We start from the raw sequence: 25,288 nt of genomic DNA, 5'->3' as shown, positions 1-25,288 counted from the left end.
TTATATATAGCGGGAAACCTATTTTCACATTTTTAAATTTATCTTGCCACGCGATTGTCATCGCGTTTTGATACAATTGAACAATAACTCCAAAGTTAATTTCGTATACCACTTGAGGGTTCTTCTATGTGGTGTAGAATATGCTATCATTTGACCTGATAAATCTACAGCACATTTTTCTCTCTTGTAATCTACCACTACCATTGGTTCATCACAAACATAATTTTCTTTACAGAGACGCGTGCAAATGTATATCGACGAAGATCCTGGAAATCGTTTATCGAATAAAACTAAAACTACTTTCATACGAATTCTAAGTGTAACCTTGGTGTTCCTTGTCTTTTATTTCGGTAATTAAGATCCACAATTCTCAACAGATATCATACGCGGACACGTAACTAGAATGGAATAATTATGAGATTTCTTATGGAAAAAGATACGACGTAAAAATCGCTCAACTTCGTTAGAAGCAATTCGGTTCAGTTCTGGAGAAACGTACGATTGAATTCGTCAAGATGCAAAGTAAATGTCCGAGTAAATTGAAAAATGTAGAAGATAACGTCTGCTACATCGCATTGTCTCTTACTTGCTTCTTATTTATCAACGTAATTAGCGTAATCGCTGAGCGACTCGGTTCTAAACGATACTCGTAAAAAGATCGTAGAGGCGAGCGACGGTTCTACACGCTTGCAACAAATAAAAATGGCCTCTTTGTAAAGCGAACAGCCTCTCACGGATGGTTGTACGCAGGCTGCAACGGTCGACAAAAATTGCCAAGCCCTAACATCGTCCTTTCCCTTTTCCGCGCCGGATCGTTTTCCTTTCGCCGGCGTACGAAGGCCACGCTCGCCGATCGTCCACCGACAATTCCGATTCTTTTTCCAACCATCGTTTCCACGTACACGTCGAGGTGTTCCGCGCGGTTTAAACAGAGCCAATGACCTACACTTGTCTCCATATACGGTTTTCTCGCGAGAGAACGCGTCGTTCTTCCTCGACCGTGTACCTCTTATTAGGAGATCTTGTCGCTGTTGGTTGAAACTGCGTGAAAAAAGAAAAAGAAAAGAGAAGGAAAGGGAGCTGTTCGACATTGGCGGTTGGCGGGGAAATTCGTTTCCCTTGGAAAGGAACCGCGTACTGTTTACAGGGGACAAGAGATTTACAAGTTGCTTGCGTAATTCTCATTGAAACTCTGATTTATCTGTTTGTAAATGAAAACGGGAGGGGAAACGTGCGAAAAATCGCGGATAGGTTCGCAGGAATTACGTTGGCTTTGTGTTACGGGACGCAAAGGTGCGGCAAGAAGCGGCGGAAATCGGTTTACCTGACGTGCTGACGACGAAATCTTATTTCGCCGCAGCGCGCGCACATTGCAAGCAGGCGATCTACGCTTCGCGGAAATACAAAAATGTGAAACGCGTGTATCATTGGAGATACGATGGTGCACACCGGCGAATAAATTGCGTTGTCAGGTTGCTCTACCGTGATAAAATGACTTGACGTACAGTGACGATCAATTATTCAAACGTGATCCGCCAGAATCCAGTAGAATAGAAGCAAGTGGATCTCGCGTACAAGCGAATAGTCTGTGTAAATATACAACGGAATAACCTGCGTCGCGTAAATGCAATTGAGTATATATCGAGTGAAATTGCGCGAGACTGTGTGGTCGTTAAATTAAACCGAATGACCTTGCGGCAATTTTATTTATCGAGATTTATCGATACTTTCGAGAGTTTTAAGCACGCAGAATTTTACATTTTGTCCAAAGATTCGAGTGATCATCCAACGATAGAAATATCAGCAGAAATGGAAAATAGACATTGAATGGAACGAATAGGTTGGAGTAATACGGAGTAGTACTGAGTAAAACCGAGTAGATATTACGCACAACCGAGTAATCTGAGTGAAAGTGAATAGACATCGAATAGAATTGAGTAGACCTCGAGTAGAACTGAGTAGACACTGAGTAGAGTTAAATGATCCAAATCGAATGAACCAAGTTAAACCGAATTACCTTAGAGGAATTTTATTTATCGAGATTTATCGATACTTTCGAGAGTTTTAAGCACGCAGAATTTTACATTTTGTCCGAAGACTCGAGTGATCATCCAACAATAGAAATATCAGCAGAAATGGGAAATAGACGTTGAATGAAACGAACAGGTTGGAGTAATACGGAGTAGTACTGAGTAAAACCGAGTAGATATTACGCACAACCGAGTAATCTGAGTGAAAGTGAATAGACATCGAGTAGAATTGAGTAGACCTCGAATAGAACTGAGTAGAATCGAGTAGACCTAGAATAGGACTGAGTAGACACTGAGTAGAGTTAAATGATGTAAATAGAACTAAGTAAGCGTTGGAGAAACATCGAATAGATAAACTGAGCAGTGTTAGGTATCTGAAACAGACTTTGAGTAGACTTAAAAACAATCAACGATATTAGATCTACGTCGCGTAAGTACAATCGAGTGTACATCGCGTAGAATTAACGAAACCTGGAACAAAATCTAGTGAAACCGACGAGGACAAATTTCAACGCGATAAACAGATCTTTGTCCCGGTTGGAAGAATAAAATTCTTGGAGAATAAAGTGGGAGAAGGGACGAGCCAGGCCCAAGTGTCTCGCGACGCTGGCGAGCGAGCCAGACTTTAATTAAATTTCGCTCGGACGAGTGATAAATATTCAGCGATGTAAGGAATTCCTGTCGGTCTTAAACGTCGTGGAAAACGGCCTCGATAAAACGCGTAATTTCCCCCATGATCTCGAAATAATGGCTTATCGCGGCATCACCGCAATTTAAAATATCGACTGTCGCTTTTACGAACCAGGCGTCTGATAATCGCCATAAACAGGACGCCTCGAAACGCATTTAACGGCGATTTCTGCACAGGCCTCGGCGTGTCCTACGCTCGCGATTAACCCGTCAAGCATACTGTCGACCAAAACCTCCCGTTTTCTCGCCCCACGAAGCATTAGACGGCTCGGAATCGCGTACTACGCAATCTTTCAAGACCGTGATATCTTTCAGGAATTTCGTGACTTATCAAATTTTTCAGAGTTAAGATCTACCATGACTCAAGCTTTATCTACCAAGGCTTATCGAATCTTTCGAAAGTTTCTTCGTGATTTTAGAAATCATGCTAGAGGTGACTTCAAGTGCCTCGAGGCACGCTACTACTCCGTTGTAAAAGACGCGTTTGTAAAAGAAAGGCATTTTTCCGACAACCTAATATTAACGTGCAAATGTATCGTCGACATATCCTCGACACTTTGGGCAAACACATACGTTGGAAAGATACGTTGGAAATCGTTCGGACTTTGCAGTCCCAGTCGAGATGTAAAAAGAAACGTACTACAAAATCGGAACAAAATCTGCTAACAATCGAGATCGCAACACCAATCGCCATTTCCATCATCCAACGACAGAGCCGTGGGCAAAAATGGGAAAAGCTGGAGCGATTGCGCTGCAGGCACCTGAGATTAGCGATCGCGCGAAAACCAATTCCCTGCACGACGTAAAACGTTAACAAACAGAGGCTGCGAAGTACGAATGATCAATAAACGTGAACTCGTCTTATTTTCCAACGGTCATTCCTCCCTACGACATTTCTGTCCGAGATGGAAGCTATTGCTCCAAAGCTTGCTACATATCGCGATGATACAGAAGAGGAGACGTATCGCGAACTGGAATTTACACGCGACCATAACTTCGTTTCCTAGACGTTTTATTTTCGTCGAAGGCGACACACATCGTTCCCTTTTCTGTTCGAAAAATAGACGAGCGAAGAGGGGGGGATTGGGAATCGGTGTAATCTGGAAACGGAAACCGCGACGAAACAAGCGGAAAACGCAAGAATCGGATAAGAATCGAGGACAACGAGAAAGGAAATGCATTCTTGCGCCTTTCGAAGAATAAATGTACGAGCTGGTCGATGGCGTTCGCTGGCCGCGCCAGCTGTTTATTTTCCAGATTGCGGCCATTCGTCTGGCCCCCAAACAGCACGGTAAATTCCCCGGGCGCAAATGGCCCTTCGTAAAATGCGTTCGACGCCAGATATATTTTGTCAATTATAAAATCGTGTGCCTGGTAAAATAGCGAATTCAGCAAGGGATTTGAATCTCTGAATCGACCGCGTCTCTATTATTTGGCATTTTTCTAGCGATTTTTAGAAAAATCCCACGGTCCATCCAAGTTGCCGCCCTCTGTAGAAACGTTCGCAGCCAAATGCTTTCCAGATTTCATGATTTAGGTTAAACGTTTGTCAGACCATGCTCGGTCGTTTCTAGATCCTCCTTGCTTTTCGATTAATCTTTTAACTATGGAGAAAACATTGGATAACGGCTGCCTATCGGAGTAATTGTTTCTCTTTAGAAACGTTTCGAAAGAAAGGAAATGGAGAGGATTTACGTTTCTACTAGATCGTCGTTGAATTTCCTCTCGTTTCGAGTGAACATACAAATCTATCGAAGCTACTGCCCTTTAAATATAATGTTAGTTAGATTGAAATAACGAAATATAATTAACATTAGAACTACCACAGTGAAATTAATTGGTTTTATAATTTTATTTTAAAATTTTTACTTCGTGTTATGACTGTAATGACTATCGCAACGACAACTAAAAGAATAATATAACGAATTTTATTTTGTTTTTTATGAATTGAAACTGAAAATAATTTTGTGTCGAGGCTACTTATACCAACAGCAGTGAAAATGACTGGTATTTGTCAAAGTGTACAGGAGTCCTGCAATCCGTTTATCGAACCCCAATTAACCAGTTTCCTCGTTTTATACAACTTGCCGCGCGTTTTTCAAATTTTGACCGCGTATCATTCGATACGACGATATCAGTTATCAGGAAAATTCCGGATCGATCGCTGGATCGCTGGATGCTAACGCTGGAAATACCACAGCAGTGAAAATGACTGGTTCTACGATTTTATAAACGCGTCAAGCCTCGTTCAGGGATCCCAGATGGATTAATAATAGCAAAAATGTACTACGTAACATGGAATTGCTTTTGTAAGAAAGCAATAAATCGATAAATATACAAATATTCTATTATTACGTATTTTTTAAACCAGTCATTTTCACTGGTTTTGGTTGAAACAGCTTCGTGTTAACTATCGGTAGTTCCAGTGTTAATTAGCCGCTAAATACAATTTCAATTACAGCGTCGTGCGAATAACGCGCCTTCCTTAGCGCGATGAAAGCTTCCTAACGGCCGGTTTTCTTTTTCATTTTCAACGAAACGTGGAATTAAGTGTGCGATTAACGAAATAAGTGTACGATCGTGGTTTAAAGAAACCAGGTAGCAAAGATCCGTGCAAAATCCGCCGAAACGTATACAGCGGAAGTAACGCAATCCCCAAGTTGCAAAATATTGAGTTGGCAACTAAGTGATTGCGGATTTTCTCATTAGGTGGTATTGGAAAATCCGCAATCTCTTAGTTGCCAAACCAATACGTACACTTTTTCCAACAACGATCGCTTGACATTACGTTTTCCTGCAACTGTCGTGAGACTCGTCCGCCGTACGCGATCTGTTGCACGAGAAAAGCCGAGTAATTTGAACCGAGAAAACACGGTGAATGGCGGGAAGATAAAAAGAGCTAAGCGGAAGAAGGGAATTTTCGAGTGGCGCCACGGATGACTTTTCGCGCCTACGCGACCAAACGCGCCAATTTGCATGCGTGCACGCACACGTACGCCTGTCTAATGCGCGCACGCGTGCATCAGAATAAATGTATTTACCCAAGGGTAGAGGATGTACATGGACCCAGCAGAGTGTACGAAGAGAGGATGAGGGAGTGATCGACAACGAGGGACAGAGAAACAGAGAGAGAGAGAGAGAGAGAGAGAAAGAGAGAGAGAGACAGGCTAAATGATAGAGCAAGCATAGGCCGAGGAGTGCCATCGAATATATTGCGTTACAGGCCCGACTATCGATTCGCTACCAGCTATCAGCTTTCGTTGCTAGGCGATATCTCGATGATATCCGCCGGCAACGACTCCTCCAGAGTCGAAGCCGCAACAACCAAGCTTCAGTCACGAGATCGTAAATCCTCGGTTCTAAAAATCGAGCCTCGGGGTTGCCTGGTATAGTCGCCAGATACCAATCCCTCGACTCTAAAAGCTAAGATTCGGGTGGCTGCCAGGTCTTAAACTCGATTGAGAGATTTCACGTGGACGACTTGTTGTGAGCGTAGGAATGAATTTTTTAGTATTTAATTTGTACTTCATAATTTGTCAAGGTTGACATTTGCTAAATTTTTCTAACTCAATTGCTAAATAACATGTGGATGGCTAACCCCAGTGGCATACCATCTTCCAGTTTGACTATTTTATTTCCTTAATGAGGTCAGTGGTGTGTTTTCCTTTTAGTCCTGTAATTATTTCTTTTTCTTCGTTTTTTATTATTTAATTTGTACTTTAGAATTTGTCCAGCTGGACATTGGCAAATTTTTCTAACTCAATTGCTAAATAACATGTGGATGGCTAACCCCAAAGGGATACCATCTTCGAGTTTGTCTATTTTATTTCCTTAATGAGGTCAGTGGTGTGTTTTCCTTTTAGTCCTGTAATTATTTCTTTTTCTTCGTTTTTTATTATTTAATTTGTACTTTAGAATTTGTCCAGCTGGACATTGGCAAATTTTTCTAACTCAATTGCTAAATAACATGTGGATGGCTAACCCCAAAGGGATACCATCTTCGAGTTTGTCTATTTTATTTCTTTAATGAGGTCAATGGGGTGTTTTCTTTTTAGTCTTCTTTCTATGAGTGTTTTGCCCGCTTCAGCAGCCAGCTGGTTTGGGTGTGTTGCCGTCTTTCCTTGTGTTTTTTTACGTACCTGCCGATTTCTTCTTTCACCGTTGGTATTTTTAAGTCTTTGCGTATATCCTCGTTTCTGACATACCATGGGATGTTCACTATTGTTTTCAGTATCTTCGATTGTAGCGAGTCTGGTTTATTTATGTGGCAAATGAAAAAATGTTTCTCTTTTTATCGTATAACCTGGACTACACGCAAATGGCACTATCGTAACGTACAGTCTAACAGCAATTTCCATTTCCATATTTTCCAGTAATTCCAATATAGTAATTATAAATATAAATAATTGCTATTATTGAGATATGTATAATTTTGTGTACTAGACTAGATTGGTCGCGTAGTAGTGACACACGTATGTGAATATGAGTGTGCGCAAGTATGTGTGTGCACAGCGTCAGAAGAATGCAACTGCTCCGTTGGCTGTGTGGTATGGAAGATGGTGAGACAAGGAGAGTGCTGAGACGCGTGCAAATATGTATCCACGAAGATCCTGGAAATCCTTCAATAAATAAAGCTAAAACTATTTTAATACGAATTCTAAGTGTAATCTGAGTGTTCCTTTACTTTTATTTCGGCAATTAAGATCCACAATTCTCAACAGCTATGTTAGCGTTAAGAGGCAACGCCAGCTGGGTAAATAAGCCTCTGTATAAAACGATACGAGTATCATTAACCGATAGACGCTGAAATATCAGCAATTTTATAACAATTCTTCTATAATTTTATAGCAACGTTATAAAATATATTTGTGCAACGAAGATAGAAAACACGTCTTGAGAAAATATATCCTTTGCCTTTGTACGAGTTTTAATTTCTCAATTTTCGTTAATATGACAATTTACATAAAGTTTTATTACCTACAATTTTAAACGAAATCTTGAAACCAGTCGTTTCATCTCATCGAGCCTGGTAAGATTAGTGCTAACAACGAATACGTTTGCCACCTACGGCGCTTGAGGATTTAAACGAACGACAGACTCGGTTCTCTCTACGACTAAGACACACACGTTTTGCTACGAATAGAATTCCTTTCCTGATGAATTTTCACCACATTAGTGGAAGAAATCGAACGTTTTCTCATACAGAATGATGTCACTTCAATTATCGTACAAAGTCTACTACGTATGAAGTTTCTACTTCCTTTCTTCTTCTTCTGTCCTCTGTGTTTACTCAAAAAGTTTACCCTAAATAAATAAATAAATAAATATTCTTCAGAACGCACACAGCAGTGAAAAGCGAGGAAGCCTATTACTCGACCCAACATAATAGCGCGAGATCGAAGCTTCGCGTGCTTATCTTCTCGTAGCTTTTGACAATTTACTGGTCCATGTGGCTGGCGCGCAAACTCTAGAATTTTACCAACGCTACGAGGTAGCTACATCGTAGACACAGACATTTCCCTGTAGGGACGTTTATTCGACCCGGTTCAAGGATCAAGGAATCAGGAAGAAGGCTAATTTTCGACCCACCCGGAAATGGAAGACCAGGCTCCCTTTCGGCAGTGGGAACGAGCCGCCCGGAATGGTCCAGCGGACAAGGACGACCAGGTCTAATCGACCTTCGGCATCGGATCGTTGGCCGGAGGAATTTTAAACGCCGACGTCGAGAATGTGCACTGTTGCCTCTCTGGCGATAATCGCCATCCTTGGACCTCCCCGTTGAAACTGCAGTCTGCTGTCCGACTATCGTTACGCTTTCAGCGTAGCAAGGGACGTTCTTTGAAATTTCACCGGGTGAAAATAAAAAGGCGACGAGGAGAATGTAAATGGAATGTAAATATCTGGGAGAGAAACAGGGCAGAACTGGAAATACCAAGGGGAATCAGTTTATCTATCATCTTGAACATCCCCACAAGCGAAGAACGAAATCGCTTTCACCTGCGATCGATTGCCTAATTATGCCAGCGAGGTACTCTGCGTGCCTCGAACCAGCTTGCTGAATTTGTGCGCGTGATAAATTTCAGAAAAATTCAAATGCAACCAGTGTTTTCGTAGTAGGGTCAGCGTTTAATTAACTAATTTTAACTTGAATTTTCAAATTTAATTTTCATTTTATCATGCGTGGACCTGGCGTTCTCCTTCTTCGATTAATTTTCAATTGGATTTTTCCATCTTTCCCGAGCGTAAAACGTCCATATATTTTTGTTTCCATTTGTCCGGGCGTTTTTTCAGCGTTGCCTATGGTTACGACTATGCGAAATAGGATAATATCGAGAAAAGTTGCAAAAGAAGAAGCAAGAAGAGATTTAGGGAAGAAATAGGCAGCGGTCACGAAGCCAGCCAAAGTTATTTATTAATTTGAATTAATTAACAAAATCCTAAAGTTTGTATCTTACCTGTCCTGTTACCGATCTCGAAAGATATTTATACTTCCTGAGCCGTAAAAAGCTTGCAAAAATTCGATCGCAAATTTAGCAAAAAAAAAAGCAACCAATTAACGAGGAAATAGGAGGGAAAATTAAAAGGTAAATTATTTATCTGAATCCTGAAGAGTTAATATCGCCAACTTTCAGCTGATCGACGAACGTACTCGAATCTCGAGTAAGCAAGAAGGCGAACTCCGCTCCGAAAACAGTTTTCAACAGTCTCTTAAATCCACTTTAACTTCTATCAATTTTTGCGAAGCGTAATTCTGTTTGTAATTTTGCAGGGGCGAAACGAAGCGAAACGAAGGAGAAGAGTGGCTGGAGGAGGAAGCGTAACGCACAACTACGCGGTAGCAGCCAGCAGCCTCTCGTTAGACGGGACAATTAAAGATCTCGTTATTTTCAGCCGCGAGAACCGGATCGTTTTAACGGCGGGCCGAGCAAATTAAACGTTTCGAGATTACACGACGCCACTTCCATCTCGAAATTATCGTGCCCACGATCCGATTTGGTTAGCGCGATCTTCAACATCTAATCGTTCTTCGTCGTCTCCTGTTTAAAACAGTTAGCCGGGCCAGGAAAATCGCGACCAGGCACGGGAATTTCGAAAGGCGGATGCAATCGAGTCCTCCTTGTTTCTGGGCTAAAAAGGCTGTGGCGCGGTTAACAGCAACATCAGGAAACAAACGTTCAATCGTTCACGTAACGATACTGTTTGTATTGTAACTTAAACCTGGTACAGGTAGGAAGTTTGTACAGAATATCCAAGATATAGTACCAGTTACTAATTTCTGTCTAGTTGCTGTTTGTTTGGGTGTATTTAGAGAAATAGGAATGTGCACGAATATCCACCAACGTTGAATTGCAATGTACCTTAGAGCTGGGGTAGATACCTGAAGAAATTTGTCAGAATATCCGGGATATGTTAGAAGCTACCAGTCTCAGCCTAGTTCCTACTGCTTCAGGTGTCTTTGCAAATATATGAATTTTCATAAATATAAATAAAATTGAATTGTCCATGTATGGATACTGTTTGCAATGTAAAGCTAATGCTAAAGCTTAAAGCTAATGTAAATACCTGAAGAAATTTGTCAGAATATCCAAGATAAGGTAGAAGCTACCAGTCTCTGCCTAGTTCCTACTGCTTCAGGTGTCTTTGCAAATATATGAATTTTCATAAATATAAATAAAATTGAATTGTCCATGTATGGATACTGTTTGCAATGTAAAGCTAATGCTAAAGCTTAAAGCTAATGTGAATACCTGAAGAAATTTGTCAGAATATCCAAGATATGTTAGAAGCTACCAGTCTCAGCCTAGTTCCTACTGCTTCAGGTGTCTTTGCAAATATATGAATTTTCATAAATATAAATAAAATTGAATTGTCCATGTATGGATACTGTTTGCAATGTAAAGCTAATGCTAAAGCTTAAAGCTAATGTAAATACCTGAAGAAATTTGTCAGAATATCCAAGATATGTTAGAAGCTACCAGTCTCAGCCTAGTTCCTACTGCTTCAGGTGTCTTTGCAAATATATGAATTTTCATAAATATAAATAAAATTGAATTGTCCATGTATGGATACTGTTTGCAATGTAAAGCTAATGCTAAAGCTTAAAGCTAATGTAAATACCTGAAGAAATTTGTCAGAATATCCAAGATATGTTAGAAGCTACCAGTCTCTGCCTAGTTCCTACTGCTTCAGGTGTCTTTGCAAATATATGAATTTTCATAAATATAAATAAAATTGAATTGTCCATGTATGGATACTGTTTGCAATGTAAAGCTAATGCTAAAGCTTAAAGCTAATGTAAATACCTGAAGAAATTTGTCAGAATATCCAAGATAAGGTAGAAGCTACCAATCTCTGCCTGGTTCCTATTGCTTTAGGTGTGTTTACACAAATAACAATTTGCATACATATCCACCAACATTGAATTGTCCACGTATGGATACTGTTTGCAATGTACCTTAAAGCTAGAGTAGATACCTAAATAAATTTGTCAGAATATGCAAGGTATGGTAGAAGCCACCGATCTCTGCCTAGTTCCTACTGCTTTAGGTGTATTTGCACAAATAACAATTTGCATAAATATGCCAATATCCACATTGAATTGTCCATACAATTATTTGCATTATGTCTTCAGCCTCCTACAGGCAAACAGAAAAAATGTTCAAAAATATCTAAAATACACTACTAGTTGCGATATTGAGTAAACAAAACTAATCTCTGCGTAGCTTCTACTCTTTGACTGCTGCTCGCACAAATATACAAATTTGCATAAATATTCACAGTCTATCAATAACCAAATTGCACCGCGAATAGTTAGCTTTATATTTACATTTCCTACCTACATACGTAATAGCGTGAACATACCGATGTTGACCTGGCGTCATTGTTAATTAGGCGATGCCCTCGACTCTATGCTTAGGGATTGCTCTTTAAACGTAACTTGTCCACGTGTAAAATGGCAAGAAACGAGGATCTCGCGGATGTTATTCCAGCTGGGTTGGCGATATGTGACTTGGCAACGACACTCGATGACCGTCTGTCGTCGTTAAAAGAGGATGGAAAAACCGGCTAAAGCGAAATAAGATGAATTAACGCCAGAGGATACGTGCTCGTGCATGAATCCAATTTAATGAAGCGGCACTGTGTGCGTGTGATTATCTATTCACGCTCTGGCTAGACCCAGACGCTCCTGTAAATTGCCTAATGACTGTCTGCGACAAGAAAAAAATAAGAGGGTTCGGTCGTCCAACGTTTCTTTCACCAATCGATTGCCTCTTTGAAGAATTTTGCTCTACCGTGAACATCTTATTAAGAAGCTTCTAAGAAAAAGAATCTTCCGATGAACCACGTGCGTGCGTATGTCGTTAAAAATAACACGGACATACGTTTTATGATTTTATGATAACACAGAGCGCCTTGTAATACTTTAGCATCGTAGCTCGAGAAAGATTCGACCAATTCATTGAACATCCTATTACGATATAAATGTCACGTTTCGAATGTTATCGAGCATAATGCAATTGCTAATACTAATTTCTTACAAAGAGATAAAAGCACATATTTTTTCTACCAGATCGTTCATTCCGAATTCCTCGACATTTTATCAGACTGTGAAGGAGTTGGTGATAATTGTTTCAACGAGATAGAGATTTTAGTACGATCGTTTTTCAGCTGGTGTTTCCAGCGACTGATAAAACGAATTCGCAACGAGTACACGATCGATTAACAAATTTTCCAAGAGAAACAGCCTACGTAGAAAGGCTGCGTTTTGGACCAGGCCATGTTCTATGCTTTCTCGTCCAAATCGCGAAATATGAAACGTGTCGAATAGAAATAGCTTCGTGTTAACTATCGGTAGTTCCAGTGTTAAAGAACGTAGCAAGAACGATGACTCGGTGGTTTGAAAGATAAAAAGAAAGAATACCAAAAGCAGCCTTACCTATCTTTTTAAAATCCTAATTCATTCGACCGAAAAATACAATAATCTTTCTGTCTCCTCTCGAACGATAGCTGGGATCGCTGAACCGTTACAAAAATATCTGTGGCCTGTTCGTTGAACGTGGCCTCAAACTTCTGATCAATACTATATTCCCACGCAGCGAGATTCTTTCTTCGTTTCGCCAACGCCAGCTCTCGCTCTCATCAATGAGCAGCTCGTCTCGTTCTCGCCGACGCAGCCACGTCGCTCCTCTTTCTCCATTGCACGCGCGAGAATCCAGTTTCTAAGCGCGAGAGCGTAAGCAGCCGGACCACGTGCACGCGCGTTTCAAAACAAACGCCGCGTGTTAACATTGGCGGGACGATATTACATTTTATTTTACCCTGCGCTCTGCTTGTGCACGTTCGCCCAACGGAAAGTTCCACGAGCAAACCGACCGACTGTAGCAGCTGCTGTGCCTCGACGAATCCCACGTCCCGCAGGAAGCGGTCTCTCGAGTGTTTCAAGATGATATACAACCTTATTAACAAGTCATATACAACAGTTATCGCGATTTCTACTTTATAATTCGAAGAGAATGGCATTTTCAGTTCGACTCTTCGTTTCCTTACTTTCCTCTGTGTCATCGTACATTTATTTTCGTTAATGAACAACTCTACTTGTGACGATAAACGTGGTAATTTCAATCCGATAATTTATCAGATCAAACGTACAGAATACGGTCGAATAGTATGCAAAAGAACACAGGACACGATTCCTTGTAGGAGAATAAGAAGGAAATGAATAGAAATTTTCATTCTCGGGTTAGTTTGCAAAATCGAGTTTGAGGAATTATCAATTATGCTTGATAAACGTGGCTAATTAACGACTGGATGTGAGTAATTAAATGATAAAATTTTGTTACATATTTTGTTCTTATTTTTTCGTAAATTGCCACACTCTGTATATTCATTTATTAATGAATTTATTCGTTGGATGAAAAATAAGTCCGGTTTAATCGACGTTGTTAGAGCTAAAAATATTTCAACCTTTAGGTAATTAACCGTAAGTAATTAACGTACGAGAAACGGACGACGGTGGTTAACGCGTATTAAAATTTCATTCGCCTTCGAATTTCTATTTTCGTTGGGAAAAGCTTGGAACGTTTGGTTCAATGAACTAGTCACGTCATCGACAGGTTGCGACAGTTTCGTTTAAAATGAAATAATATGTAATAATTTAATGATACAGTTTAATCGCCAGAACTGATAGTGGCGATAATACGAATGGAATGTACGAGGAGAAAATTTCCGATTACCATGTTACCATTACAATGTTATGTAAGCTGAATATTCATGATATACAAAACTATCTCTGACTCCGGGGAAACGTGAATTGGCCGTATAACAAGAACAGATGATCCAAAACCTACTCATCCGAGTATTTAAAAGGAATCTCTCCCACCTTCCTCCTTACCACAAATTTTTACAAACGTTAACTAAACCCAAAACTCGTGATCCACTTGTTGGATTTCTAATGTTACAGAGACATTCGACAGCTATTTATTTTCATATTCTACCAACAAATTTCTATAATATAATTATATATATAAACATTACGTAACATATATAAACAAACGTTAATTAAACCCAAAATTTGTGATCTACTTGCTGGATTTCTAATGTTACACAGACATTCGACAGCTACTTATTTCCATATTCTACCAACAAATTTTTGAAATATAATTATACATATATAATTTTTGTAATAATTTTTCAGAAACAAAAACAATTAATCTACCTCCATTCTAACCAAATACGAAGAGAGATGAGGGACAGAGGGGAATTTCTCCTTGCTCTTCCCGATTTACCAAGAACCCATTCACTTACAAATATAAATTCGTAAATAAATAACGAAGAAGTAGCGGAAATAAAAGGTAAAAATACATGTTCACGAAGGAGGATGGCGACTCGTCGGGGCTTAAAATATTCCTCAAATACAAAACCTGAGTTAAGAGCAGCGAATGCTATACTTTGCAGCCAAGGGGTAGGCGTTTCAGCTGCGGAGGAATCAATCAGGCGCGAGAACTGCTATGGTTCAGACAGGTGCAAAAGGACGCGGGAAGACGAAAACGCGGGCGAGACACCGCGTGCAGGACGTATGCACCGAAACAGGTATCGAGATGGGCGCAGGTGGTCACAGCCAGCGGGGAACTTTCGACAAAAGAAGCGACTGCAACGATTCCCTGGCGCACAAAGACGACCGGGAACAGGCTCCACGACGACCATATGCGCGCGTAGTCCTTCTTCCTCGTAAGCTGCTTAACCAGAGATTAGACAGACTCTTTCATCCCTTGCTGAATCTTAGCGCGCAAAAAAAAAATGACAAAATCGTTGAATTTCCTCCAGAGAAAGAGTAAAACACCAAGTGGAGAAATTCCAAGGAGTCGACGTTTCGTTCGTTCACGCCAGAACGGTATCGCAAGGTTCTCATAGAATTGTAAATTTGTGTACAGCCAAGAAGAATCAAGAGTAGATAATTTAATAAAATTAGTCAATTAGTCGGAACGCTGGAGTTGGTATATTTTCCATTTAAATGCCTGCATCGTTTTCCTAATTTGTATCATAGTTTGAAATTATAGGGCAATGATAACTTGATGTATATTCTATTAACCCTTCTGAGACTAATGAGACTGCGAGAACGATTGCTGAGAACGAATCCTCGTATTTAAGTTTCAAACTGGAGCGCGCTATAAGCCTTCTTATTTCATTATTGCGCTAATTACTAAAAGGAAGATCCCGCGGGCGTTGATTCGGTAAACCTCGCAGTTGGCCGTTAATCTACGCCGTTAGTTTAAATTGAAAACGCACTGGTATCGTTCCACTCGTTAAATACGAGTAGCTATCGCATGATTACAGGTGTATCGTAAAATTCTCGGCACGCATGGTAGTGGGCGTGGGTTGTTCTAACGCTGGCTCCGATTCTTCGCTATCGCAGTTTCCCAACGAAGCTTTATAAACAAGATAATTAACGCGTACACCTAGGCACGCGATGGCCGTCTTAATTACACGCCACGGTTCGACGATTTAGGCGGGGCGAAAGTGAGAGACGAATAGAAAAAAAGAAGGAAAGACGACGACGCTATGGAACGAAGTAATACCGTGGCGTCTTTGATCTCGTCGCGCTAATAACTTGTCAGAAAAGTTAATTAATAGCAAAGCCTCGAGGAGACCGGGCCAAGCGAGCAAGCAAAGATGATTGACTTCGTTACACATCCCTCTGTTAGACCGGAGATGAACTTCCGCTTTTCCTCGCCATCGTCTCCACGGCAATCCTCTGTCTCTGCTTATCGTCCGCTCTAATTCACCTGGCAGTTCACACTCTGTTCTCGCGATGACAAGAAGCCACGTCTTTTCCAATCTTCTACTCGAATATTATTGAGAAATGTAATACGCTAAACGCGCTTTAGCTGCGCGAACAAATACGAATGGAATTTCAATCAAGTTTTTGTAACTGAACTGCGTCAATGACTGTTATTATACTTGTGCATTTTACCACTATGCAGGCACCAAATCGTTCGTTTATGGTAGTCTCTAATTTTCATGTTTTTAGATCAAAGAAAAAGATTTGTACGGAATGATGGAGCTTTATAATGGAAATAAAAGTTTGGTTAAAATAAATAGAACTTATATTATATACATTAGAGAGATATTTTATGTAATTGGATTTATTGGATCGGAGTATGTGAAATGTTATTTCTATGGAGTTTCGACCTAATGGGCTAGCACTATTCGCTTTGTTGTAGATAAAAAAAGAAATTTGCTGTATTGCACGTGCAACGAATGCACTACGCATGCAGTGGATATAGAAATATAGAAATATTAAACACGAAAAATGACCATGTCAAAAATTCAAAGATTAAAACTGATTTCAATTTTTTCAAACATTTAACGTCTTCCATGTAATTTTCATCTAATAAATAAATAAGCTGAATGGGCAATTTTAAATTCTAACGCGATGTCGTTTATAAATCTGAAAATAGTAGAATTAATTAATGTTATCCAGAGACGTTATATACATACGTTCATTTAGAAATTAGTTTAACCAAACGTCGTGTCAAGGAAAACACAATTTACGTGATTAAAGTTGATATTTTACACGAGTCAACACAATGTAACTTGGTACTGTTCGAATCGGATTAGAACCCAAATATCTCGCGATAGAATAAAAACATAGAAACATCGATACACTAACACGTTGATCGTCACGGTCGTCGCCGGTGACCCATGTTGTTACATTTTATAGGGCAATTAAGATAAGAGAACAGATTTTTACAAATGCGAATTACTTCGATAGCGTTGCCAGAAAAAGGCGTACAAATAGAACAAAATATTCTACAAAAATTAAACGTTATGGTGTACTATATTTCAATCTATTGCGACTTTTACAACGAAATATGTAAATTCGCGTGGCAGTCAACGTGTTAATACCATGCACGCAAAAAAATCTTTCGAAACGATCTCCCCGCGTCTGGAGGAGGGAAACACCGATGAGAGAGAAAGAGAAAGAGTGTCGAAATACGCAGCGTCTAGGCACGCGAGCATTGCACGCCACGAGGAGCGTCCTCAACAAAATTAAGCTTTAAATATTCACTTACCGAAATGCAGAAAGACTCCAGGCGTGGTAGCGTCATTCGTGAATCGCCTCCTTCGAGACCAAACGTGTCCCTCAAAGTCACAAACTTCTCTGACGTGCACTCGCGAACGATATACGACGACAAACACTACGTAAAACGATGATGTGACACTGTATCTCGCGACAGACTCACTAAAGAAAAGTACGGTCGCACGAAGCGGCACGCGGATGTGACAGGAGTGAACATAACCTTACAACCGGTGTCACGAAGTACGTACGTCGGAAGTACGGAGAGGAAGAGAACGCGAGAACGAACTACGAGTAGCACCAAGGAGACGGCGACCGTGAAACGATTCTCCAGTCCTCCAGAAGGTTCGAGGTCCCGATGAAAATACACGAGTTGGTTTATCGCGAGTTGGAAAAACTGGATGCCACTCGCCTTCCACTCTGCGCGTCGCAGGAACACGGGTATAACAAGGACACCGTACCACGAGGCTTCCCGACACAATATCCGCAATCCGCGGAAGGACTGTCGTCCGACCGCGTTCACCCGCGCCCCTCCATCGACCACCGACCGGGAGAGGGAAGCCAGGTAGGACCACAGAGAGGGAGAAACGACGAGGCTTTCAGTGTGGAGACTGCGCGGGAACGAGGAAGAAGGACGAACGCACGGCGCCATTCGATTCAGGGTAGGAGAAAGTGAGAAGAATGCCATCAGACAGGAACGTACGTAGCGAAGGGCGTGGGGTTCCTGGAAGTAAGAAAGAAATTGATTTTTTATCATTAGACTAGAGATGTTTATGAAAATTCGTATTTTTATAAATATGACTAAGGAAATGGAACCTAGATAGAAAATTGCTTTATCTATTAAATAGATTATACACGGTATAGAGATTTTATTTTAGATTATTAGATTATTAGATTTTACTACACAGGGTACTATACTTCGTACATATTTATTTATGTAAATTATGAACGTTCTGTGCATTTTTGCATTTTCAAATTTCCTATAAATTCATAATCTACTATTTTCGTTGGTAATTGTCGTTGTAAAGTCTTTCGAATTATTTTTGTTTGGTTTACTTAACTTTACTGTATAATTGTTTGTTATATATTTATTGTATTGATTGTAGATAGGATACTGTAATTTTAAAATTTTTAAATGTGAAATTTAGTCAGTTTAATTGTTTTATTGGAATAATTGTTCAAGTTCGATATACTTTCAGTACCTATTTTCTTGTATTTTTCTAATTACAGATTTACAGGTTATAATGTCGTAAAAATTCGTTTAAAACGTAATAATACGAAATTGACCAAGACTGGTTATATCTTAGAAATATAAAAGCACCGATAATTATATCTTTTAAAATAGAACATTTTTAACCAAACTAAGAATCGTTCGAGTCGATACATTTCTCTTTTGTTGTTGCATAACTTTATTAATTTCAATTTTGTGAAGAAATAATATTCTTACTATTTCAAGGCTACTTAAGCATTAGTTAAAATACGTAATATAATACGTATTACGTATAATATAAAATACGTAATACGTTTTAAAAGAAGTAAAATATGTCTCTTTAAGAATATCACTAAACCAATAAAAAGAATAAATTGAAACCTTCCAACCAACAATTCACTAACGAGAATAATTTTTGTACGATTTGAAAATGCATGGATGAAATTTTATCGACGAGTGACATTTATTACGTAAACATTTATGTAATAACAATTTACATTTCAAATGTCTCGCTGTTTTTGTCAGTCTCGTACTACAGTTATTTACATATAACATATAACAATCGTTTATTAGAACGATATATAATTGTCAAAGCTTAACATACCTTCGTTTCTCTCCTTACATCTTTCCAATGCTCATGGTGTACAGGTTACACATTCAGAATACTGTAAAACTTCGTCGTACTTCGAACCTGTAGTTAACTATACTTTCATGCGTTACTTTCTTTTTAATAATAAGAGTACACTCGAAGAAAACGGAACATGTTCCAGATACCAAACTCTTCCATTCTTTTTTGCATGCAACGTACCACGTACAGAACTATTCGAAACTTCGAAACTGCTAACCGGAAGTGCATACGTCGGTTACCGCCAAAACTAATAATAAGATACGTGATTGAATCCTATTGGCTATTTGCCCTTTACGAATTATCTAAAAGCCAATCAGAAATTAGTTCTGAAAATCTAACGAAAATTACACCAATACGTATTACCGTTTCTTATATTTTGTTATTCTTCTAAAAATAAACGGAACATTAAAACTGTTTTTAACTCCGAACGATCCGTTCTAGAAAAAAAGTATTTATTTACAACCAATGAAATCAGAGGACCAGTGTTATTCGATAGCACGTTAGAGTCATATATGGAGTTTACAGTGGGTTGATTGCGTGAAATTCCGATAAATATTTCTTTCTCGGACGTTTAATAGCGTCACGCCTGTTCACGGTCAGGTTAGCCTACCGGCGCGCGCTTGCGGGCGAGGGGTCGGGCGGGATCCGGGGAGATCGACCACTGAGTCAAACGACCGGTCGAGTTTGCGCAGTGGACAAAGCATAACCGCAGTACAAACTTTTTCCATGTTCGAAGGGGCAAGTAACGCGGCTCGTAACTGCGGTAGGTAGGATTCTGAAAGGACTACAGCGAGATCCTATGCGAAGAATTCCTAAAAGGTACGGTTCACTCCACCTATAGTTCCTCCCTTACCAAATATTCCATGTATTCCCAACACTTTATACGTACTAGAGTTTACAAGACCGGAGTTGAGATTGAGTTGGTCCAGGTTAGATTCGATCTGGATCTAGATTAACACTACTATTCAGTAATAACGAAAATAAGATAATCTCTTTTGTTATATAGTATATTTCTATGTATTGAAATTAATTTACTATAACAATATATTACAAATAATATACTAATTAAATTTTGTATCATTTAATACTACTTTGATGCGATTACAATAATTTGATACCATGAAAATGAAATGTAGAAGCTAATAAAAAAATGCTTCATTGGAAGTTAAGAATGTCTGAAAATATATTTTAGAGGCAATGTATGTCTTTCTACTCCTTTAAGCGAGAGTGAGCTATGAATATTTTACCTGTTTTTTTTTTTTGCATAAGATCCTCTTGTACAATACTCTACCAATTAACAGTACTAGTCAATCAATAAGTTACAAGTTATGGAATATAAACTTCTTTTTTACAACTGCACATTCTCACATGAAGTAGAATAATCAGTTGATGTGTAAGTTATAAAACTAACAAATACAATTTTATTTATTTTATTACCAAGTTTGTTATGCAAGAGAAGTTATTGATACTGACAATACTGGCTTGTGATTAATACTGGCCTGTGATTTGTAATTTGTAAAATTCCCCATATATGCAAATTTTTGTGCGAATTCATATTTTTATATAACTGATGAAACAAATGGAATTTAACAGCAAGTAGAAATTTATTTCATTCACCGAATATTATAATATACAGTATACATTGAAAATTTTGTACATTTTTGCATATTATGTGCGTTTTGTGCATTTTTGTAATTTTACAATTTTAAATTCCTTATAAATGCATAAAAATCGGTAGTTTATTATTTAAATAATGTCATTAATTAATTGTACAAGATGGACCAATGGTGAAGTTAGCGAAGTTAACACGTACAGTAGTCTACATACCTGTGAGATTCGATACCTCGCCGCTCGCGTCGCATCTTTCGATTATCGAACGAATAGTTTCGCACGTTACGCGTTCTTTGACGAATCCGTTGAAATCAAGCGTAATTTGAGTTTGATTTTCGATAAATACGTGATACGTTAGATTGAAATGTGCGATGTCGGCGGCGTGTCATAAGTTGTAATAACGTGTATTGTGTGTGCAGTCAATAATGATCACCTTGTCCATTGTACCAGGATTTGTTTACTCGCCAAAGCACGTTACTCGTTCAACTGGTGAGCGTCGAAGGTGCAACAAATCATTTTCGTTTGAATTACGAAGCTGCTGACGTTCATTGGAATGCCGATAAAAAGAGTTACGAGATCCGTGAGTTTTTTATTAATTCATATATTATATGTACATTATTAATTCACACGCACGATAGATACTTGTTTTATATCGGAAATCGTATTGGTGGATGATTTTTTTTTAAGCGTTTGCATCAACGTATTTCGAGATGTTACAGATTTTATCATAGCATTTTATTACAGCAATATAATACATTTAAGATGATATTGTAACAATTTCAAAAGTATAGAAACATTGATAAATGTATATTATGTCTTGTATATGCTTAGTTTCTCAGTACACGATAGCTATAATTGATATAACTGGCAGCCATTTTGTTAAAATTTCATTCGTATGCTAAAAGGTAATAGACTTGGATTTATACGTAATAAAATCTTAGTTGAAATTTGCACGTTAGCGAAATTGTAATTATTAGTCGTTTCAATTAAAAAGAATGCAAGATTGATATAATAATTATTCTTTTAAATGTGTTTTTAACATTTATAAGAGAAAGAAAGTAATGACCTTAGAAAGAAACTAACCTTGAGAAAAAATCATCCGACGGAGGATAATTGGTAATAATAACTTCTATCTCGTGCTATATATAGAACGATTAATGCAAACAGATCACATGGCCAACCTTGATCAAGAGTTACAGCCTCGTTGCAGTTCGTTCACCTTGTTTGCGGTTATCTATACACCAAGTGTTTCCAATGATCATTTTTCATACCAATATAGATCCGCAGACATCTGATCAAATCACTCCCAATCATATTGCACGAATAATTTCTAATTTGAATCAACTGTAAATAATCGAGTAGAGTCTCACTGTATTGTCTCAATTTTATTAAAGAAATCCGTGAACACAACGACGGCTGTAATTCAAAACCAAGATTCAAATAAACCCCATGCTCATACGTGTAAATGTAGAATTTGACTAAATTTAAATGCCAAGTGTTCATGTAGTATTCGTATTAAATGGAATATTTTAATGATATTTAAGCCATGTACTAAAAAGGTTCGGCCGGACAATTTTAACCGTGAAAATAAATATTTAATTAAAATATTATATTTTTACTGCCAACGCTGGTACAACTACTGCTGTTTTTTACTATAAGGTCTTTTTATTCGTATTAAAATGACAATATTCTATTTTTAATATGTTCTTTATCGTACATTGTATTTTGTGCTAATTTTTTGTATTAAGTGCCGACGGTAACGTTCTTTTATTGCTACTAAAATTACAATATTCTACTTTTTTATCATATTTTTTATTAAATATCGGTGTTTTTATTGCTAACTGTAAAGTTGCCGTATTGATATTAAAATTACAACATTTTATCGTATTTTTTTATCGTCTTTTTCGTATCAACGGTAAGATTCCTATTTTCTAATTATATTGCTTTAACTATTTTACTTATTAACGTTGAATTATTTGTAAATCCATATATGTACCGTTATTCGAAGGATTTCGATTTGATAATTAACGCACATGTCCGTCGCGTAAACGTACAGAGACAAGACTACGGGTGTTGGAAAAATGAAAAGAAGGAAAAAAAGAAAGGAAATTTTCACCCGTGTATGAAAAGCACATCGACACGGCGTCGAAGAATTAGAGCAGTCGCGTGATTTTCCGTACAATTGGCTCCGCGTGCGGCATATCGATATCGAACGGGTTCGTTACGCTTTCTAAGTAGGCCCGTACTCGAATATTTTTCCTGGAAAATGCTAGATTGCCTCCACAATGGGCAATTACACGCGCTTGTAAGCCTTTCCGATTACGGACGTTCGAACGCGTCCCATTCGCATTTCCCTTTGTCCTCGTCTCCCGTTCACCTTTTGTACGAACGCACGGCCAATTAGAGGAAGACTCGTCATCGATTTAGCTCACGTTCGACCCTCCAAAACCGAAGAGAGTCATTCTCTATTATTCCAGTTTTTTGGAATTTTTTAACTTTTAGTTAGATCCAGATTAGTTATCGATCTCTCTCTCTCTCTCTCTCCCTCTCTCTCCCCCCCTCTCTCCCTCCCTCCTCCCCTCTCTCTCTCTCGGCCCTTGAAGAGTAGAATATTATTTACAGGCATTTCAATTTTTAGCAATTCATACTTTTGAACTTTCGATCGGATTAGGATTAGTCGGCTGTTTCGCTTTTGTTCGTAATTTGGATGTTTCAGAAAAAAAGGAAAATAAAACAGACAATTTTTTCTGGCGACACGAATTTTTCCTCAGAAACCAGAGAATCATTTTTGGTGATAGTAAATGTTAGTAACCTGAATTCCCGATTAGATCACGATTTCTCCTGGAACTTAAAAGAATTATTTCCAGCGATTCGAATCTGAAAAATGCAATTGCAATGTTGAAAACTGAAGATTCGAATCTTTCTATCATTTACCATCGGTTGGATTATTATTTTCGCGAAAATTTACTGTTGATTTTATTCTTATTAATATTAACTTCGGGGTAACGCCTTATACAGGTTGGCTTAATAATCACACACAATAGTGGACGAAAAGAAGTTTAAAGGGTACAGTAAAGAAGATTGCACAATTTTACAAAACTGAATTATATTAGGTGATTGTTAAAAGCAACGGATATATAATGTTAGTGTTCCTAAATAATAGGCGTATTTCCAAATAAAAATGCGAATGTTCAACGTAAGTTTCACGTTAGGTTCGGGTTTAGTCTTAATGTGAAATTAACAGTAGCTAGAATCGTTCGCGACACTCTTTAAAATGATATTTTTAAATAGCCCAGTTCAACGTATTGCTGTAAAGAAAAAAAAAAAAATTGGACGTTCCGAACAAACTGTAACGCGTTATCTGTATAAATTTCGAAATGAAAATGTGACATGAATTAAGGGAGATAAGATGCCGAATGTTTGTATACGACATGGTTGTCTATCGGTTCCACGGGGAAGTGGCATATTGACACAGGTAGGTAACGGAATTACGGGATCGCACATACGTTAAGATGACACAATCAAGACTGATAACGTTAAGTAAACGAGGATATTAATGGAGGCGCAAACGTTGCCTCGCAAACAAAACGGGGTTCGCTTTTATCTGTCTTTATGGCCACCATAACTCTCCTCCGAATCACCCTATACATTCCTATAAATCAATGTCCAACCGTTTAAATTTAAACCGATCGTTCCACTGTATAAAAATCACATAATTTACATCAATGTAAAACTATCCGTGCAAATGTATGCGATATATGCGATGAACAGTTTAATTATTTCATGTTAATAATTATCGTTTAAATGTAAAGGAAAATTGAAGAGAAAAATGTAAGATATATATCGTGTTTAATGTATAGTTTCTGTATTATGTAGCTGGCCGACTAATATATACAGAGTGGTTCATAAAATATATTCCAGAGATGGCAAAATATACTGTACAATTGATACAACCAATAGGACTAATATTTGCGTGGAAGTTTAGTTTGGGTTTTAATTCCGGATTGCTGCACTATGAATTATTAATGCAATTTCCACGTAATACATCAATCCTACAGTTTGCAAACACAAAAGAATATGTTAATATAGCAATGTAATGTTACGATGATTGAACGTAATGTGTACAAAAATAATAATTAATGCATATTGTGTATATAGAATAATAATTAAAATATCAGAAACCTGACAATGATATAGCCGGGAAAACAATTGCAAGGCAAGTGATTAACAAAAGTTCAAACATATCGAAGCACCTTCTTGTCGTATTTTAGCCCTCGGAAGCTGTCATCGAAGGAAATCATTTCGATGTTAAGGAACGATGTGTAACGTTTCAGTCGCGTACAGTAGAATCGATAAAGTCGAAGAAATAAGCTTAATACAGATGAGAGGTAAAAGCTTGCCGTTGCAAAAAATAAAACTTCACTCATAGCAGCTTTCAAAGATCAGGATTCGAACTGCACGAAAAAAACTGTAGAACGTGCAAAGGACTCGTCGACAAATAGCCTTAAATACGTCAATCGCGATATTGGCGTGTGTCCGGC

At 38.4% G+C, this 25,288-nt stretch overlaps 1 protein-coding gene and 2 long non-coding RNA genes across 8 annotated transcripts in view; 2 read left to right on the top strand and 1 right to left on the bottom strand.

The window, feature by feature from the left end:
* alpha-Man-IIb (alpha-Mannosidase class II b) overlaps positions 1 to 19,172 on the bottom strand; it is a 154,525-nt gene extending 135,353 nt beyond the window's left edge. Inside the window, exons 1-2 of the mRNA XM_033329341.2 lie at positions 19,113 to 19,172; positions 17,294 to 18,022 (exon numbers count right to left, since the gene is read on the bottom strand). The gene's annotated coding sequence lies outside the window, so the exon portion shown is untranslated. The remainder of the gene's footprint in view (positions 1 to 17,293; positions 18,023 to 19,112) is intronic.
* LOC143303764 (uncharacterized) lies at positions 14,271 to 15,203 on the top strand. The gene is made up of 2 exons (XR_013060397.1): positions 14,271 to 14,572; positions 14,676 to 15,203. It is a non-coding gene; the product is annotated as an uncharacterized LOC143303764 (long non-coding RNA).
* LOC117154658 (uncharacterized) overlaps positions 17,914 to 25,288 on the top strand; it is a 78,456-nt gene continuing 71,081 nt past the window's right edge. For 3 of the 6 annotated variants that reach the window (XR_013060422.1, XR_013060420.1, XR_013060418.1), the window contains exons 1-2: positions 19,789 to 19,955; positions 21,198 to 21,327. This is a non-coding gene — a long non-coding RNA (uncharacterized LOC117154658). Of the gene's footprint in view, positions 18,029 to 19,788; positions 19,956 to 21,197; positions 21,328 to 25,288 lie in introns of those variants that run through there. The other 3 variants (XR_013060419.1, XR_013060421.1, XR_013060423.1) reach the window with 3 other exon arrangements.

This window comes from Bombus vancouverensis, chromosome 16 (genome assembly GCF_051014615.1).
Source record: "Bombus vancouverensis nearcticus chromosome 16, iyBomVanc1_principal, whole genome shotgun sequence".
In the NCBI taxonomy this organism is placed as follows: domain Eukaryota; kingdom Metazoa; phylum Arthropoda; class Insecta; order Hymenoptera; family Apidae; genus Bombus; species Bombus vancouverensis.
Note: the sequence above shows the minus strand (reverse complement) of the source record. Positions and strands in the feature narration are given on the sequence as shown.